The sequence below is a fragment of the Bactrocera dorsalis genome, chromosome 5, assembly GCF_023373825.1.
Source record: "Bactrocera dorsalis isolate Fly_Bdor chromosome 5, ASM2337382v1, whole genome shotgun sequence".
NCBI classification, from domain to species: domain Eukaryota; kingdom Metazoa; phylum Arthropoda; class Insecta; order Diptera; family Tephritidae; genus Bactrocera; species Bactrocera dorsalis.
In genome coordinates, this window is record NC_064307.1 from 58,279,596 (window position 1) to 58,299,476 (window position 19,881).

General features: G+C 35.6%; 1 long non-coding RNA gene across 1 annotated transcript in view; it reads right to left on the reverse strand.

Moving 5' to 3' along the window:
* The window catches only part of LOC125778778 (uncharacterized), a 124,823-nt gene that overhangs the window by 1,175 nt on the left and 103,767 nt on the right, over positions 1-19,881 (reverse strand). The window lies entirely within an intron of this gene.

A 19,881-nucleotide genomic window follows, 5' to 3' on the forward strand; every position in this document is an offset into this window, starting at 1 on the left:
CCTTCGTTGTTATGTTGTTTATTTCTGTATTTTATTTTCCTTTTTGTTTTTGCCTCTGTTAAACTTGCATATATTTTTAGCCAATTTTACTCCATTGACTTGTATGCCATTGCCGGCGTTTGAAATTTATTGTTTTGATACACTTTTCGGTAGATACATGGTCATAATTCTCGGATTTGTATGACCAATATATCAGTGAGTTGTTATTTGCATGAGCATATGCATGTGTGTATGCGTGTATGGAATGTAAAATTTTAGATTTCTATGAGCGACAATAAATTTTGTTACAAATTTTATAGGCCACTAGTCATTGGGAATTAGCCAGAGGAATGTGGTCGGGTTTTATCATTGGTTAAGCCATACTAGCTGCTGATTTGGTGTTGCGTTTTCAGAAAAGTCTCATATGGCTGAAAACTGTTTGGCGTTTTAGAATGTCACGACGTCATTAGTTTACAGATTATCCCATATTTGACTCTTTCTCTTAAGAAAATTGAAGATAAGTAAAAAATTTTAGTTTTATCTCTATCAACATTACTGGATAGACTTCTAGCTTAGTTTAGCACCCATATTAGAAAGTCCCCACTGATTTCCTAGACTCTTTTTTTGCTCTAATAATAAGTCTCTATAATATCAATTGCGAAAATAAAAGGTTTTACAAACGAAAATTAGTATTATTGTATTTCGTAAAATTTTTATAATAAAAATACTAAGGTTCACAAAAGATAATATTCATAAAGTCAGCTGTAGGGAGTACTGAGCTCTTTTTTCCTCAGAAATAAGCTGATTTGAGAGGAACATAATTTCTAAGATCTTAGGACCAGTATAATTTCACTTCGCGGAACAATTTATAAACAATCTAAAACAATAAAAAAGCAAATCTTAAACAGGAGATATTTAACAACAATTAAAACCATTTTACTACTAAGAACTATTTGCCTTCAACGTACATAAACTAGTTTTGATAAAAATTCGAAAAACAACCTATAAAGCAGACACAATAATTAAGCAAAATGAAACTGAAAAACATCTATTAGAGAGAAGAAATATATATTGTAAGCATTATATTTAGATATAAGAAATATATATCGTCAGCAAAATTTAGAACTACTTGTCTCGTTACCCATATATTGACACAAACTACCTCACTGTATAAATATGTAAGTATATTCATTGAATGCATTTAGCTCTCTCAGTGTTGGACCTCAATACACCTCAGAACCTCTGTTTATACTGAGTAAAAAAAAAGCTTATTTAGGCATACTGTGACGAATCTTTGCAATGTAACGAGAGCTGTGAGGCATAGGAAGCGGGGTCCATCTTTGAAACATGCTACAGAGCAGAATCATGATACAGGTTGGGATTCATTTCATCTGAGTAAATTTCAGCGATTGGATCACCTCACTTGGAAAAAACAAAAGCACCGTTATATTTTAAAGGGTTCAAAAAGCTATATGAAACTAATATCACAAGATCTATCGAAGGTTTAGAAAACCATAACCTCATTGAATTAGACCACAGTTAAAGGAGAACTTCACAAAAATACTCGTGCTCATCCGATCAATGCATAAATAAGTATATATGATAAAATGCAAGGTTTAATCTGCAGGAAATTATGCGTTGGTAATATCCAAATCCTCGACGCAAAATAATAATATCCAAAGATCTAGCGCCGGATAAAAAATTTAAGAGATATATTACTTTTCTGAATAAGTCAATATTTTTTTTTTACAAGGGTATAGTGAGAATAAAAAAAATTGCGGTTCTGAGGTGTATTGAGACCTTAAACTGAAGGAGCTAAATTTATTCAAATATGATACACATTTGCAATGTTTCTGTCAGAGTTGATTTCAAAAATGCCAAAATGAAGCAAAAAGCTTATGTTCCTTACCTCGAAAAAGATTATATCTTTAGTTGGATCGCTGAACCTGAATTATCAATTTGCCAAAGTTCATCCCTTAAGAGCAAGGCATTATAGTTTTCTCAGTGATGTTGAGTTTGATATTTGAAAATCGTTTAAACTATAAAAAAAAGTTATGTTTAAATCTTTTAATATTTCTGGCCAAACTTCGCATTCCCTTGAGTAAATACCTCAGTTGTGCCCTGGGGATTGCCCCATGAGTAATCGCTGAATCGCTTTAAAGAACTTTTTACACCAAATATAACACTGCAAGGAATTGTCGAGAGTGTTTCGTCAAGCTTTTTTTATACTCTTGCAACCAGTTGGTACAGAGTACTATAGTTTTGTTCACCTAACGGTTGTACGTACCAAAATAAAATACATATGTATAATACATTTTAATGAAAACTTGGCCTAGCCGCTATATAACTAATATCAGGATATCTTTCTGTCTTTCTCTTTATGATTGGTTTTAAACCTTAAAGTAGTTCCCTGACTTTGATTCTTGCAAATTGCAAGCGTATAAAATGTTCGGTTGCAACCGAATTTAGTCCTTCCTTACTTGTTTAATTTTTTCTTTATTGTTATACACGCTTTCCTTCCGAATGCTTGCTGGGCGAACTTTAAGGTCATTGCTTTGACCACTTTGTCATAATTCAGCAATAATATACGAAGTAGAAACGCCAATAGAATGAGGGTTGGAAACGAAACACCTTTGGGGGTAGAATGAAATTAGAAGCGGCACATATTTGGCACGTAAACAGAAGGAAATGCAAGAACTATGGAAGCAAACAGTGAAAGAAGCAAATAGACGGGTGTAAATATGGAGTGGTTATATGTGGAGCTTGGGGTTTGTAAATGTGTGGATATATGTATATTCATATACACATGTATAGATATGTACATACACACTTATAGGTGTCACTATATAAGTATGCGTTCTCCTGTGTACAGCTGGTAGTCCATACATTTTCCGAAGCTTTTTAACTATTATTACTTAATGCTAATGGCCAACAAATTATATGTGTTGATTTTAGTTAGTAATTGTTGTTGTAATTTGTAATATGAGATACCTTGATTGCATTTGTGCTAGAAAACTAGTTATTTAGAGCTATATTGAGTACCAATACGTTGTATACCTTGAACAGGGTTAAACATCAGAGACCCTATAAAGAATATGGTAGTTACATATATGTACATGCTTAGAGTGACTAGCTGAGTTGATTTAGTTACGGCCGTTGTTCCATATATATGCATATTATTATAGTCACTCAGTTTTTAAGATATCGATCGGAAATTTTGCAGACGTGCTTTTCTTCACAAGAAGATTCCCATTTGCCGGAAACGCTGATATCGAAGCAGTGTACCATATAGCTGCCATCTTAAATGGACGGAATTAAATGCTCGTATGGAAAACTTTTTTTTTTAACCAGATATCTGCACGACATTTGGCATGAATTTCCCAACAAACTATTCTGATCGGACTACTAAGGATATAGCTCCCAATGCCGATCAAAATTACGATAAAGAGGTTTTATCTCTTTTTATGCTGTAAGAAATACAAATTATGAAGGGTATTATAACTTCGTTGCAAGCGAATTTAACATTTTAACTTATTCATAGTTGTATTTGTAGGTAAATGTAGGGTTTCCAGTACAAATAACAACTTAAACACCCTACATATTGGTTTGAATTTCAAATAATAAATGCTTGCTTGCTTAAAGCTACGTTGGTTTTAGCATAGAGTAGACTACAATACAATCTACAGCACTTGTATTTGTTGTTGTAAATTATACACAACAACAAAAACAGCAATCGTCCTGGAAATACAATTGCAAAAGGGTTAAAGGTGTGGTTAGCCGCAGCAAATTTTCCAACACTGAGCTGAGGGTGAAATGGGTTTACAAAGCAATAGCGTTAGCCCCCCTTCACTTAGAGTACACCAGAAATTATTTTGCTAAGCGCTAGCAGGATTTGGCGGCGGAAGCTAAAATATAACCGCAACAAAATCCCTTTATAGCAAAATGAGTTAGCTGCAATTTCATTTGTAGCGTTTGCAAATACCATTCACCGACAACAACACCCAACTAACCTAACTGTCAACTAAAGCAGGCGACCTTGTTACCGTTATATCCTTTTGGACCACAGAGAACCATCCGTCAACCGCGCAGCAGTTCAACGACCAGTTCGCTACAGCGCTAGTGCGCCTGAGGCAGCCACAGATACACAGATATTGTCCTGCAACCTTTGACCTCCCACTAACTAAGTGGTATCATATAAAGGTAGTAGCTAGCCAACTGTTTGGAGTGCCAGCCAAGAGCATAATGAACTTAACCAGCTATTTGGCTGGTCAGTGTTGGCTGCCAAACATCTGTAAATTGTCTCGCACATAAATATACACATACATATCCATACAGTCATACATAGCTAAATACATTTAGTATTTTATAATGGCCTGCAGTGTTCTGCTTTGAAGTGTTGCACATTAATTGCCTGCAATTAGTGCTGAGCATGATTTCTCTTACTCACACTCATTTGTTCTCTCACTCACTTTGCGGCCGGACTGACTGTCCGACTCCTTCATTTCCTTTTCTCCTTTCCTTATTTCAATTAATTATTTCAGTTCGTCGCTCTGTGTTTTGTAAGTGTAAAATAATGCCGAAAAATTGGAGCATAATGTAATTAAGTGTAATTTGTAATTTAAAGTAATAATCATAATAATAATGACTTTTTGTTTATGTGGGCGCACCTACCTTTGTTTTTGCACTATATTGCTGGAGGGGTTTAGATTTCGCGTTGCACTGTATTTCAGTTATGAGTGCTGTAAATAAAGAATATGAAAGCAAATTATTGCAGTGAAATAATTAAGAATAATTTATTTTTCTTGCGCAGCTGTTTTCTTCGCAAGGATAAATTGTAAATTGGAATGGAAGTAATTGGGGCATAAAAATTTTTTTAGGATTTGAACTTTCTGCTTTTATTACTCACTCGCTGTTAGCTTTACAAGTTAGTGAAAAAGTGAGATAAAAGTAAATTAGAGCAAAAATTCCAATTATAGACTAAAATTAAGTTAATTCGGGTTATAAATCGGAACATGGAATCACTAGAGCAGAATCACTAAGGAGAAGCGCTCCTTATAAGCTTGTTGAGAATTGGTAAGTAATAGTTTAATCGAACGAATTGCATGGAAATTATTTAGTTTACTAATGATTTGTAAGAGCACGACATCATATATGAAATGAACTGTCAAACTTGCATTGTAATTGTAAACAAAGTCCTCCTTCCTGTCTCTCATAACGTGACAAACCAATATAGTCATAGATAAATGGATTAGAATCTCTTTTCTTGCTCTCTCGCTTGTCAGCTTGCAGCGGACCCTGATATTTTTTCTAAGCTGGCAACAAAACACAATCAGAGTCCCGTCAACCAGCAGTTAGTGAAAAAGGCGGTGCCAAACATTAAAAGGCAGAGCTAAAACGAACTGCCAATTTGTTGAGTGTTAGATGTCAGCAGTTGTAAAATTAATCGGCAATGCGCTATTTGCATACCTCAGTGATAATGTGGAAACTGAAAAATGCCCAAAAGTTGTTTATAAAATGCCCAATCTAATATTTTTCAGCAGTGGCAATCATTGGCGAATGTTATAAAAAAATCCGAGCTTTGACAGCTCTCTCTCTCTCGAACCAAAGAGACTCGTATCAAGTTATCTATGATATAGTTTTCTGAAATGGTACTAAATTGTCACAGTTTCTATTTTTGTTTTTAAGATCGAAACAGTTTAATACTTTTTTATAAAACTGGTGAAAAACTAGCCCGTATATATCGCGAACGAAATATTATTAATGAATTTCGATGAACCCAATTTTGTTAACTCTCATATGCTTGAAATAATCGGATTTCCAAATTTCAAACACATTTCCAAGTGCTGTTTAACACGTAGCCCCATCTTGTCGGAACCGAATGTTGCCAAGATCAACTTCTTCCAATTGCGGCCATAAAAAGTTGGTTAACATCGTTCTATACCGCTCTCCATTGGCAGTAACGGTGTCACCAGCTTCATTTCGAAAGAAGTACGGACTGATAATTCCACCAGATTAAAGATCCAGACCCAATGCTGGCTAACTTTATTTGCTTTCGTTGACTTTTCGTGCTTTGAATACTTGTATGACCAAGGCGCTTTGAGTTATTACAAGCACGGAAGCCACTTACTTAATATCTTGTGGATCAAAACACCAAGCAAAACATTAGTAATAGTTTAAGTGTTTTAATTTTTTTAAGTATAATTTGAACAAGTTTTTTGTCAAACGTTATTATATTATATCTATATATTTTAAATATTTTAAATTATCGTAAATGGTTATGTGGTAAAATGTTGTGTGCTAACATAGACAGAAAAAAAATACCGATTGGCAACCAGAGTTACAAAATCTATTGTCAAAAGTGCTGTCAAATAGAACACAGAGCTATTTGAAACTTCAAGCGCTTGAAGCACGTTTCATATGCTCTAGTACAGTTCTATTCAGTTTTGACAGTTCTCACACCAAAACAAGTAAATCCAACCAACATTGGGCCAGGTCCTTAAAACCTCAATTTAGTGGAATGTAATGCATAGTTGTTCATGAATAATTTATGGATTTTCTACGCACCAGAATCAACAGTTTTTTTATTAACCGTGAGCCTCATCGGAAAGTGGAGAAATGATATGTAGAATACGAAAGAAAGTAATGTATAGCTGTCAGCTATGCGATCTTATAACGGTGATTTTTTTTTGAGGTTAGGATTTTCATGCATTAGTATTTGACAGATCACGTGGGATTTCAGACATGGTGTCAAAGAGAAAGATGCTCAGTATGCTTTGACATTTCATCATGAATAGACTTACTAACGAGCAACGCTTGCAAATCATTGAATTTTATTACCAAAATCAGTGTTCGGTTCGAAATGTGTTTCGCGCGCGTGTTTTGTTCAGCGATGAGGCTCATTTCTGGTTGAATGGCTACGTAAATAAGCAAAATTGCCGCATTTGGGGTGAAGAGCAATCAGAAGCCGTTCAAGAACTGCCCATGCATCCCGAAAAATGCACTGTTTGGTGTGGTTTGTACGCTGGTGGAATCATTGGACCGTATTTTTTCAAAGATGCTGTTGGACGCAACGTTACGGTGAATGGCGATCGCTATCGTTCGATGCTAACAAACTTTTTGTTGCCAAAAATGGAAGAACTGAACTTGGTTGACATGTGGTTTCAACAAGATGGCGCTACATGCCACACAGCTCGCGATTCTATGGCCATTTTGAGGGAAAACTTCGGACAACAATTCATCTCAAGAAATGGACCCGTAAGTTGGCCACCAAGATCATGCGATTTAACGCCTTTAGACTATTTTTTGTGGGGCTACGTCAAGTCTAAAGTCTACAGAAATAAGCCAGCAACTATTCCAGCTTTGGAAGACAACATTTCCGAAGAAATTCGGGCTATTCCGGCCGAAATGCTCGAAAAAGTTGCCCAAAATTGGACTTTCCGAATGGACCACCTAAGACGCAGCCGCGGTCAACATTTAAATGAAATTATCTTCAAAAAGTAAATGTCATGAACCAATCTAACGTTTCAAATAAAGAACCGATGAGATTTTTGGCAAATTTTATGCGTTTTTTTTTTTTTCAAAATTTTTCAAGCTCTTAAAAAATCACCCTTTTACAAAGACCAATGTCTACAACACATTAATTTTTATGATACTTTCTAGAGAAGACTGAGGCCTATATTGTACTGATTTATCTCTAAGTCTTTCAGATAATGCTCTCTCTGGTAGCCCAGTCCATATAAGTACTTATATCTGTTGAATAACATATGTACGTTTACTTATCTCGTGAAGATTTATTTCAGTTTTTTGGCCTGGCATTTTGACATGGTAGCAATTTCCCACTACTGATATCTCGATTGTGAACCGAACAGAATACCTAACCTAAACTAACTAAATTCCTATGAAATGTTCTAAAAAATTTACATTTTAGTGTTGTAAAACTAACTAGACTAAGAGCAGCTTGTTTTAGACGTACTTGAAGAGAGATATCTCTAAAAGAGTGAAAAGATCAATCTTTTCTAAATTATCATAAAACAAATAATTCCAAAAAACGTAATCGCTCAGTTCAGTAAGTTTCTCTTTAAGCGAACTTTTGCCGAAACAGAATGCTTGGCATTTGCTGCAATAATTACTCGGAAACAAATGATCCTCTCATCATCAACTTTTTTCTTCATGGCCAATATTTGGGTATAATTTAGATTGTATGAATAATCTATAGTCTATTAAGACGCTTTTTTTTGGTTTCTTCACACACGGAGAAGACCGGAATCATTCCAGCAGTGGAGGTTCGTCTATAACTCGACAAATATTTACATTTTTTCTCAAATATTTTACTGTCAATTCTTAAACTATGTATAAAAGTATCCCTCAAATTCTAAAACAATCTATGAATTAGGTTTTGTGTTTAATTCTCAAAAGACGTTTTCAGGCGGTCACTGAGTTTATGTAGCCTGTGGTTTTTCAAAATGTTTACCTAAAACTACTATATAGTATATGTATCATAAGAAAAAAGCTTTAAAACACGGTTTTCTTTTTTAGCGTTTTCTTTTATATACTTTTTTTTATATTTATTTACTAAAACTTTATTTTTATTTTTTAAAAAGACATATATTATTTTCGAACAAAATGAAATTATAATTTCAGCGAATTCTGAAATTATGTCAACTCACTTCATTACATTTATCCGCAATCAAACAGTAAATTGATTGTCAATAAACGACAAATTTCGCTAACAAATTGCAACGCAGACAAATGGACAATCAAGTGACAATTTGGGGTTTACAACTTTCGCAAAGTCAAAATGACAGATTACAGAGCGAAGGGAAAGATAAAATATAAATATATATTAGACAAGAGCAACAAATGAGCAAGATGAAAATATGGGATTACCAGCGAAATTAAGCGATAATTTTGTTGCAGGCGAAGTTAGAAAAAATTGCATGAAAAAAGACAAAAATAAGAAAAATCGTTATCTTAGCACACGCATAACTTACGAACTCAGAAAAATTATGTGGAAAAAATTTGGAAACTTTTCACGCGCTCAAGCGACGCCGAGTCACTCAGCCAGTCAATCAGAAGCGCAATTCACTCACTCGACGTTAATGAAAACATATTTAGTGCAAAACTTTGCCAAGGATTTCAACTTAAACGCGCTGTCTTTGCCGTAGTAAGCGCACGTGTGTGTCGTTTGTAGCAGCTGTGGCATAAAGTACCAGCGATTTGACTGCCCATATGCTTAACCGCCTGTGCGTATACTTCATTTTGATGGCAATAAATAACAGCAACTATGCCAAAGCCATCAAATACAATAGCACTCAAACAACGTTGCTTCGAAAAGCAACAACAAAAATGTTGGATGATGGCAGGAAGTGTCAGTGGACTTGAGTTGAAAGCTTTCTTTTTTTCAGAAAAATTGTGTTTGGACCGTAATAGTTTTTGCATCAAAAGATTTCTTTCTTATACATGTGTGTGTACATATTATTTGTTGCCATGCCACATATCAAATGATGGAAATATATCTTAAAACTCTCAAAAAGTCGTTTGTGTTGCAAGCGCCTAAGATCTATAGTTGTGTCTCATAATTCATACTTGCTGTGTTGAGCCGCCGCTTATCCCTGTTACTCCATTATATGCGGCTAACAGTTATTTTTTTTTAGGTTTGTTTTTGGGTTAATAGTTAGTTGACTTTAATGCTTTTAGCTCACAGCTTTCTTTGTTTGTCTTCCTTCCCACTCCCACTACTCTGACCAGTTCCGGTCTTTTCTGCTATATTATACTCATTTTTATTTTTATTTTTATTTTCTGTATCGCTTTTCGGTTCTTGCTGTTGCTCAGTCCATCGCTCGGCTTTGTTTATTTATCTCTATTTTTCTGCCAACGTCCCTAACCTCAATTGCAAGTTCAATTTACGCGTAGTTACTCACTCTTATTGTGTTGCTTGCAAGATTTATTGCCGCTTGTCAGTTCTCATAAATACACACATACTTACATACTTATGAACACCAACAAAACAAGATATATGAAGATATATGCAAGGACATTTCCCTATATGTGTTCACTTCCGTTTCTGTGCTCGTGTCATTGCTCTATTGTTAATGTATTTTATTTTTTCGTGTTTTTGCCGAAAGTGTCTTGAGTTTCTTAGCCATTTGCTTGTCATGGTTCTGATCATTGCTGAGCATTACAAAGCAAGTGTGACTTAATGGTCAGTTCTTTCTTACTTTTTTATCTTTTGCCGGCAATAAAACATGATACACGTGTTCTGGTCATGGAAACGTAACGGTATTTTGTTTGGAGGACTCATTCTTCTTCGTATATTTTGGTATTATAAAGGAAAATAATGGAAGATTTCTTTCACCAAAAGGTTTATTTAACGATTTTAAGCGCACCTAAATCAAGTTGAGCATAGTTTCTTTACTAGCTGGCTCTCAGTGCTGCTCTCTTTTTTTCATCTCCATAATAAATTTTGCCAACTTTATAAGTAAAGAAGATGGAAAGATGTAATAAAGGGTTATTTTTTAATACCTTGATAACTTTTTTAAAAAAAAAAAAAGCATAAAATTTGCAAAATCTCATCGGTTCATTATTTGAAACGTTAAATTGGTTCATGACATTTACTTTTTGAAGATAATTTTCATTTAAATGTTGACCGCGGCTGCGTCTTAGGTGGTCCATTCGGAAAGTCCAATTTTGGGCAACTTTTTTCGAGCATTTCGGCCGGAATAGCCCGAATTTCTTCGGAAATGTTGTCTTCCAAAGCTGGAATAGTTGCTGGCTATTTCTGTAGACTTTAGACTTGACGTAGCCCCACAAAAAATAGTCTAAAGGCGTTTAAAAAATCGCATGATCTTGGTGGCCAACTTACGGTCCATTTCTTGAGATGAATTGTTGTCCGAGTTTTCCCTCAAAATGGCCATAGAATCGCGAGCTGTGTGGCATGTAGCGCCATCTTGTTGAAACCACATGTCAACCAAGTTCAGTTCTTCCATTTTTGGCAACACAAAAGTTTGTTAGCATCGAACGATAGCGATCGCCATTCACCGTAACGTTGCGTCCAACAGCATCTTGAAAAAATACGGTCTCACAATGATTCCACCAGCGTACAAACGACACCAAACAGTGCATTTTTCGGGATGCATGGGCAGTTCTTGAACGGCTTCTGGTTGCTCTTCACCCCAAATGCGGCAATTTTGCTTATTTACGTAGCCATTCAACCAGAAATGAGCCTCATCGCTGAAACAAAAACACGCGCGCGAAACACATTTCGAACCGAACACTGATTTTGGTAATAAAATTCAATGATTTGCAAGCGTTGCTCGTTAGTAAGTCTATTCATGATGAAATGTCAAAGCATACTGAGCATCTTTCTCTTTGACAACCATGTCTGAAATCCCACGTGATCTGTCAAATACTAATGCATGAAAATCCTAACCTCAAAAAAATCACCCGTTATTATAGGTTCTTTTTCCATAAATTATGCCTTCCTTATTTTACCAAAAAGAACAGTAATATTTGGAATATATTTGGTACTAATCACGCCAGAGTTATTGAAGTCTGCGCTGAGGCTACTCGTACACATTTGATGGAATATTCATCAAAACACTTTTGTGTCAACATCATCTAATGCTTTGGATCGTTATCTTGTTGGAATTTACTTATAACAGTGAAATTTTCCTCAGTCCATGGCATCATGATATTTTTTAGGATGCCGACGTATTTCTACTTGTTTAAAATTCCATCAACCTTATGGAGTGGACCAACAGCACGCCAGATAAAACATCCCCACACCATAATTTATTCTCCACCATGGTTCACTACCCGAGAAACATAGGGAGGATCAAATTCTTGGTTGACTGGCGAACATACAGTCTGTCAAGTAAGAGCGTGGTCGGGATAATTTTTAAAAAAAATTATTTCATGAAACTTTCATATTTATACACACATTGTACTCATTACATAGAATGATACAATTTGGTCAATAATATGTCCAGTCACCACCGGCGTCGATAATTGCCTGGCATCTCCGAGGTATGCTTTCTACTACTTTGACGGCGTATTCTAGTGGCAAGGATCTCCAGATCCGACGAATTTCGTAAGACAACTGCTTCAAAGTGTATGTGCGTCTTCCACGAAGCTTCTGTGTACCTACACATTTTCAATAAGGTTTCCATCGGGCGACTGCGACGGCCAATCTAATGTAACGATGCCAGATTGAGTTTTCCACTGAGTACAGAGCTTGCTGCGGGATTTAGGATCATTGTCCTCCTGCAGAATCCAATCTTCATTTTTTCATCGTTTGGCAAATGGCAGTAAAGCCATTTTGTCGATTTTTATCATTTAATCGGCACTTAGGTTGTCAGTAAAGAGGTAGAAGTGCCGAATCCCTACTTTGAGAAGCAGCCCAAAGATGCACCTTTATTCCATGTTTTACGGTCTGCTGAACAAGCCTATTGGTGGTAGTTGACCAAGCTCGCGTGAGAACAGAACGTGTCCATATAGAACATTCATCAGTAAAAATGACATTTTCAAAATCTCTATCAATATTCTCATGCGCCTAAGTGACTCGCTTTGTCACAAGTTTTTCCGTCAACAGAGGCTTCTTCATTGTGTTACGCTATTTCAGATCATGAGTATGAAGAAGGGTTCGGATAGTTTCGTAGGATATAGCTAAACCTTTTGCCATTAATTTTACTTGTCCTTGCCGCAGTGTTAAAGCTGGATTCCGCAAAAACAAATTCACTATTCTTTTTTCATCTTCTTTGTACACTTTTCCTATCGAACCACGTTTTGGTGAATCATCGACATTTTTAGCCACTATATATCGCTGTATCCACTTCTGTACAAATGCTTTCGACTTTCTCAGCAGCCGCTGATTGCGAAATTTTACAACCTGTCGGGTGGATGCAAAGGAACACAGCTTTGTAGTGCGACGCGTACTTAGCACTCATGGCGTTTAACATGATTCTCTCTCAAAAGATCAACGAGAACTGAATCTTTGTTGATAATGCATCAAGGACACAGCTTCCCTCTATCGGCTCGCCAAAGAATTAGAGTAAAATCTTTCATTAACTGTCGGTAAAGTCGACCACGCTCTTACTTGACGGACTTCAACCTTCAACCATCAAGATCTTTGAGAACAATTTTTGTTACATCGCTCCAAACAACATGCTTCCATTGATTTGTTGTCCAAGACCAATAAGAGTTGGCAAAGTCTACGCATTCTTTCCTTTGAATTTTAGTCAGAAGTGGTTTCATACGTGCAGTTCTGCCGTGAAGTCCATTGGGTGCAACATTGGAAATAGTTTTAAAATTTTCAAAACAATGTTTTTTGAGCATTTGACCTGATTCGAAATTTCGCATTTAATATTTGGAAAACAAATTAACAGAACTTCAACTGCACAACTACAAAACTGAGCGAATTTTGTAAATAGAGTAGCAATACAAAAAAATATTGTCAAGTATGTATATATCGTCGCATAAGTATAATGCAAAACAACGTATCAACCAAAAAAATTGAAATGGAGTTTTTTATTGCTTACGATTCACTACATCATTTTACATATGTAAAGGGTGATTTTTTAAGAGCTTGATAACTTTTTTTAAAAAAAAAAACGCATAAAATTTGCAAAATCTCATCGGTTCTTTATTCTTTTAATGCTCTCCTCCACTGCGGTTTAGATATAGTGGAATTTTTATTTAAACTTCAGCGTCGATAACTGTATATGTGCGTGTGAGCAACACCAAGCGCAACAACATACATTACTCAGCATACATGTTGTAATGAAGGTGGAAAAAAAATGTGAAAAGCAATATCTGTGGTGTATGTAAATACTTTCATATATGTTAAAACAACCGACGTTAGTAGTCTTTGTTGTTTTCGTATAAGTATCTGCATGTTTTTGTTGTTGTTGTACAAGTATCTGTATGCTTGCTTTTGTTAGCTATAAAAAGGATCAAGGATAATGTGCGCTCATTCACACAATGACACTAACATTAGCGCTTAGATGCTCGTACATTAAAAATTGCTCATACGCAGTGTGCACCAGTAGTGTTATCTACTTGCTTTCGAAAGGAAATTAAATGTTGATGGGCGGTGTGGGTTTGTATGAGTATATATTATTAGACAGTATATTAAAATCAAAGCAAGTACCGTTGAGCACCAACATTTATTTACTATATACTCATTGGCATATATGTTTGTTTGTTACTGGCAGCAGTTCGATTAGAGCTTCCCAATTGGACAGTTGGTTTAATGTTCATTGTACACAATACTGGTGTATTTGTATGACAATTTATTTCATTAAACATATTTTGCATATTAAAATGACTGTATTTCCAACATTTTACCTGCAATTATCCGAAAGAGTTAATTAAAAATTTCCTTACGACTGAGTAACGGGTGTGAAACTAGTCAGCAACGATGCCTGTTAGAAGCCGTCAAGGAAATAACAATAAATTATATACAATATATTCATTAACTTTAAATATTATCTGTTTGCTTGTAAAGGGTGATTTTTTAAGAGCTTGATAACTTTTTAAAAAAAAACGCATAAAATTTGCAAAATCTCATCGGTTCTTTATTTGAAACGTTAGATTGGTTCATGACATTTACTTTTTGAAGATAATTTCATTTAAATGTTACCGCGGCTGCGTCTTAGTGGTCCATTCGGAAAGTCCCAATTTTGGGCAACTTTTTTCGAGCATTTCGGCCGGAATAGCCCGAATTTCTTCGGAAATGTTGTCTTCCAAAGCTGGAATAGTTGCTGGCTTATTTCTGTAGACTTTAGACTTGACGTAGCCCACACAAAAAATAGTCTAAAGGCGTTAAATCGCATGATCTTGGTGGCCAACTTACGGTCCATTTCTTGAGATGAATTGTTGTCCCGAAGTTTTCCCTCAAAATGGCCATAGAATCGCGAGCTGTGTGGCATGTAGCGCCATCTTGTTGAAACCACATGTCAACCAAGTTCAGTTCTTCCATTTTTGGCAACAAAAAGTTTGTTAGCATCGAACGATAGCGATCGCCATTCACCGTAACGTTGCGTCCAACAGCATCTTTGAAAAAATACGGTCCAATGATTCCACCAGCGTACAAACCACACCAAACAGTGCATTTTTCGGGATGCATGGGCAGTTCTTGAACGGCTTCTGGTTGCTCTTCACCCCAAATGCGGCAATTTTGCTTATTTACGTAGCCATTCAACCAGAAATGAGCCTCATCGCTGAACAAAATTTGGCGATAAAAAAGCGCGAAACACATTCGAACCGAACACTGATTTTGGTAATAAAATTCAATGATTCGCAAGCGTTGCTCGTTAGTAAGTCTATTCATGATGAAATGTCAAAGCATACTGAGCATCTTTCTCTTTGACACCATGTCTGAAATCCCACGTGATCTGTCAAATACTAATGCATGAAAATCCTAACCTCAAAAAAATCACCCGTTAGTACTTGTAGCATAAAATTCTCAGCTTCCGCTGTCTGATATAACCAATGTGCCACAATTTTTTAACGAAAAGTCAAATTTTGTTTCAATATGAGTGGTTTCTATTATAACGTTTTCTTCTCTTGCAAGCTTATGAAAAGAGATTGTACATTTTTACCCTTTTATTTTTCTAAATGAAAAGATGTCAGTAACAATGAAGTCGATATACTTTCAGCCTCAAATCATTAATTTAATTTTTTTCTTCAAAAAATCGCAACAACTGACAATACGAATTTACGCACATCCACGCGGCGTTATTGTGTTTAGTTTTTCTATTATATGCTGCTTCCACTTTGCTCTCTAATGGCCAATTTATTTGTATTTGACCTTTGTGCACAATTTTCATGGCACTCATACGCACTGTACGACGCTGATAAGCGCTTAAGTGCAGAAAGCCAGCAACGATTTGTCAGTTTCTTTTCAGGGACTCTTAATATATTTCGTTGTTTTTCTGTCGATTTTTAGTTGATGTTGTTGTTGTTGTTATTTTTTCATTGTTATTTTTTTCCTTTCGTACTTCTTTCTTACTTTTGTGGGCTCTTGAGCGGCGCAGGCGGCAACTTTAGTCATTTAAAGTGCGGAAATGAAAACAAATGAGATTTCAGGCACACACTGGATCTAGGGTGTAGAGCGATGAGGAGTTATTCGAAAATAGGGGTGGGGGGATTTAAAAAAAGTTAAATTAGCAAATAAATGTGTTTTTGGTGATTTAAAGATTGTTTGGCGGAAATTTTGAAGAATAACATGTGTGTAAAAAATATTCTCGCGGAAGTTTTGCTTCGAAAAACTATTTATTGCATATATGTTATTTTATTTATTTTTTTATTTTTGTTTTATTGCACAAATTTATAAACTTCTCGTATTTAAGCTTGCCGCTGAAAATATTATTTATTTGCTAGTTAAGCTCTGGAGTGGCATAAAACCGCTTGCACGCAGACTGTAGGAATTTATTAGTGTTTGCAACATCAACTTCGAAAAATAACAACAACTACTAACAAATACACAACGCTTTCATTTCATTTCCTTATTTTCCGCTTTTACGAATTCAATGATATTCTTCGAAACAGCAATCTTCCGTTTGCCCGCTTTTAACCTTAATTACTTTCACCTGTTCAAATTGGTTTGATTCACGCAACTACTTGGCGCATACCGTGCAACATAGCGTAATTGTGGCATTGTAGACGAGTAAGTGGCACGACCACGAAAGGGTTCACTGCACTCCCAAGACACTTCACATATACATACATACATATGTATATACTTTGTATGTCCTTTGACTCTGTCAACTATCTGCTTTTACCGTTACACCGCCTTGCAACACGTGTAGATATGAAGCTCCACGGCGCACTTTGAATGCAATTAACTACTTAAAATTTCACAGTCGCAGTTTTAAAAGCGTTCTGCCGTCGTAGCGCCAAATGCGTTGGCGGTTTATTAAAAATGCATTTAATTTAAACTGTAATTTCCATAAATTACGATGTGTAGTGAAGAGCAAAGAAAAGCGCTGGCAAGCGTTTGCAGGATAGCAAAATCTTACATATATGAAAGTATATATATGCGTAGAAAAGTCTGTGTATATAGAAAAGTATGCATATGCATGTATGTATGTTAATGTATTTATGTGTATTTAGGTATGCAGCGCTGCCACAAAGTTTCATAACCTCCACCATGAAAGACAACCATTTTGCTTGTTCATCAAAAACTTATAAAGCACAAATTGTCTGCGCCGAAATTCTAATTACACATACGACATGGCATAGCAATATTCAGCACGTGTAACATACAGGGTGGCACATATAATCGCTTGTTATAAAAATATATGCTGACAAAAAATCAGGACAGATAAACAAGCTTTTTGGAATAAAATGATATAAAGCAATATAAGACATCCAATTTGTTTTAAGAATACATTGGTTGGCGCAAAAAGTTTCAGGTATGTTCTACCAGTACGTGGTAGCTGGTTTAAAGTGTTAAGCCAGTCCAGAATTTTCCAAAAAAATCATAGACTCTAAGCTTTTCGTTTTTCCCAAGAATCTGCTCATTTGGTTGAACCGCCGATATGAGATCCCTTAGGCATATAGCTGCCATACAACCTTATAATCCAAAATCTAGTGCTTGTATGTAAAACCATTTTAAGTTAAAGCCTTAGATTGAAAATAAAGCACGTCATTCGTAAATTTGAGCCACGTATCGTCATTGAACTCGCCCGAAATTGAACCAACAAGATATATTTTATTAACTAATTCTTACTTTTTGAAACGAAATCCCCGTACGAACCACCCTACATTTATGTACATAATTTGTTTAGCAGCACTTTGCTATAACTCTGAGGCACTAGGCTCTAGCGTTGTTGCCTTTATATCGCTTGCCTTTTCGCCAACTTGTGTTAAATGCGATTATATAATAGCGTGTTTGTTAATATAAATGTTTGTGTATCGTTGTTGTTGCTGTTGTTTATGCCATATTTATTTCTTAGCGAGTTTCATGTGGCATGCCAACGCATTTGTAGCAAGTAAATCCATAAATAAAACAGCTGTCGTTTTTCTCATAATTTTAAGTTTGTGCAGACTATTTGACAGCTTAGACGGTACTTAGTGGAGGCAACAACAAAAGTTTCGCTAAATGATATCTACACATTTCAGACGTTAAAGTCGTTCTATATAAACGTGCTATTTACGAAGTAAACAAGGCTCATTTTATGTCTCAAATCAAAAGGAAACTGTAGCTACCACATTGAAAGTAATATGAACAAGTTCTATGCATTCGACCTCGACTTCTAAGCACTTTAACGAAAAACTGAAAATCAGTTGAAAGGAAGTTGTAACACTAGAGCTTGACCCAGACGACGTCCCATCTAAATTGGTTTCAAAGGGCTGTTTCTGCAGAGGTCTTTTAGCGAAGTTTCTTTAAGGAAAGTTACGTTGCTTAAACTGTTGACCTGTGATTATTAGCCTCTTCAAACAGATGCAGAGTTCATTCCTAAATCTGTTTATAAAAAGAAAACATATCAATAAAATTCAATAAGATACTGGAAACTGTGCTGTTTACAGCCTTCTTTATATAAAATTGTCTGAATAAATACCAAGGATACAAGATTTGTTCATTTTCCCTTCCTGATATATACTTTCGAATAACATAGTACCGACTTAGCCAGCAAGCCTTAAATTATTGATGATTTAAAAAACAAATAATCGTTCGGAAGACCGTTGTGGAAGATGGGTTGGAGTAAATTTCGATAGTTTAAAAGTCTGTGTTATCTCGTTCGGTGTTATCTCTAAAGTTGTCTAGATGTTTGAATGGAAAAATGTGGGATTCATTCATTTTCGAATTACTTCCACGAGTCCGTAAACAAGTCTCGAACTAACATAAGTTGTCTTATATAACAATCGTTCCTAATAAGAGAACCATTTAATATTTGCACCGTCTATTGCAATTTGAGTTTTCTGATATAAACCTTTTTTTGAGTTCTGCCTAATGGGCTATTTTCTCAATGATTTTAATCGGACCCAAGAAAATTTACTATATTTCGATGCTGAAGTCCCCTGTGCGAAGAGGCTGCGAATTGTTTCCTCTGAATATTTTAGATTTGTAATTCTCAAACTTCATGGATCGCAAAAGTTTCCGAAATATCGTGAGTGTTGGGTATTTGAGACCTTCCAGTAAGCCTTAGTTGCCGATAGTTCAAATCGATATCTTTAAAGATTTCTTGTGAGATATTATTTTTTCTTCGAGAAGCTTACCGGCTTTATTTCAAGATTTTCCTTCCATCTTTTGAGCTGGAAAGACTAGCCTGATTAGGATACCTTTCCAGCTCTTTCTTGAAGTAATGTTTGGTCTATAGTTATGACTTTAGTTTTTTCGAATTTCATCTTGAAAGACCACTTTGCGTTGCAAGCAAAAAGATCGGCCGAGTCAAGCTAAAAGACTGTGTCGTTTCCCAGCATTCCAAAGAAAAGGTAGTAATGTTATGTAAGATCAAAATAAATTATTGAGCTCAGACAAAACTTATATGTAAGATCAAAATAAATTATGGAGCTCAGACAAAACTTATATTTTCATCACAACAAAACAACAACTCACATTTCACTTGCCGAACAGTTGGATTTTGTAGCAGGTCGCACAAGTGCTGATAATACAATGAATTACCGGAAGCACTATAAGTACAATTCAAAGTTAGTTTCCGCCCTCTCTCCCTGTAGTTGGCAACACTTGGCTCACTTGCACATAATCTTGCTTACAACTTCGTTGAAGCAACACATTTAAAACAAATATGAAAAGTTTCTGTTAAGTTAAAAATATACATAATTTTCACAGTCAAAAAGTCTAGTCGGTGGAAAAAGGGTGTTGACGATGACTGATGATTGAAGTTGAGCTAAAGGGCGCCAAAAGTCGACAATGGCATTCAGGATGGCAGGAAGTGA